The sequence below is a fragment of the Otolemur garnettii genome, unplaced genomic scaffold (genome assembly GCF_000181295.1).
Source record: "Otolemur garnettii isolate 467f Iridium unplaced genomic scaffold, OtoGar3 scaffold00091, whole genome shotgun sequence".
Classification (NCBI taxonomy): Eukaryota; Metazoa; Chordata; class Mammalia; order Primates; family Galagidae; genus Otolemur; species Otolemur garnettii.
The window spans coordinates 153,352-154,814 of record NW_003852486.1 but is presented as its reverse complement, the minus strand read 5'-3'; positions in this window follow the sequence as shown (position 1 = coordinate 154,814).

The following is a 1,463-nucleotide window of genomic DNA, read 5'->3' as shown; positions in this document are numbered from 1 at the left end:
AAGTGTCTCTGTAGAAATGTAAGCTCAGAGTTGCATCTTAATGACAGCCTCTGTCATGTTCATGATGACTCCAGGTCAGGGCCTGACGTCTCATTTCATCCCAGGGCTTGAAAGTCAGGAATATAGCAAGAGTTGGCTTGCCCACAGATAGAGACTCAGAAGTGTGCATGGCACAAGGACACTAACCTCTGGCCAAGCTTCATCTACATTCTTGTGCTGCAAGAGAAAAGCCTAGGCCTTAAGTCTTGAATGGGATCTCTTAAATGGAGATCCTCCCAAGTGTTAAAGCATTGAAAGGACTTAAAAATAAATGCTTACTGAATAAGAATGGGACAGCTAAGGGTACCACAACTAAAACAAACAGTCAACCTTCAGAATGGGAGATATTTGCATACTATGAATCTGACAAAGCACTGATAACTAGAATCTACAGAGAACTCAAATTAATCAACAAGAAAAGAGCAAATAACTCCATTGATAAGTGGGCAAGAGACTTGAACAGAGCTCTTCCCCTAAGTGGCCTAAGGTAATTTGTGAAAATGGTTTGCTATTCACTTAACCTAGAAAACCCCACAACGTCATGCAAGTCAAGAGGCTCCAATCTTTGTGTTCACTTTAAGAACACACATGAAACTGCCCAGATATCAGGGGTATGCATATACGAAAAGCCACGAAGTATCTGAAGGATGTCACTTTAAAGAAACAATGTGTACCATTCCAACCTTACAATGGTGGAGTTTATAGGTGTGCCTAGGCCAAAGAGTGGGGCTGGGCACAGGGTCAGTGGCCCAAAAAGAGTGCTGAATTTTAGGTGGTGCCTGTGGCTCAGTGAGTGGGGCTCCAGCCCCATATACGGATGGTGGCAGGTTCAAACCCAGCCTCAGCCAAACTACAACAAAAAATAGCTGGGTGTTGTGGTGGGCACCTATAGTCCCAGCTACTCGGTAGGCTGAGGTAAGAGAATCCCCTAAGCCCAAAAGTTGGAGGTTGCTGTGAGCTGTGTGATACCAATAAAGTGAGACTCTGTTTCTTAAAAAAAAAAATATATATATATATATGTTATTTGAAATATTATTATGAAATTATGGCAGCTACCTAAGAGTCTGACCACAGGTAAAGGCTATGTGAACAAGAACTTGAGAATTACGGATTCTGAAGTAAAACTCAGTGGAAATCAAGCAGGTGGGAGGCCAGGCACGGTGTCTCACACCTGTAATCTTGCACTTTGGGAGGCCAAGGTGGGTGCTCACAAGTTCAAAACCAATTTGAGCAAAAGCGAGACCCCCGTCACTACTAATGATAGAAAACCTGAGGCAAGAGGATTGCTTGAGCTCAAGAGTTGGAGGTTGCTGGAGCTCTGATGCCACAGCTGTCTACCCAGGGTGACAGCCTGAGACTCTGTCAAAAAAAAAAAAAAAAAAGAGTTATTTATATCTACATTATTTGGATGTTGAAAGGGAAAC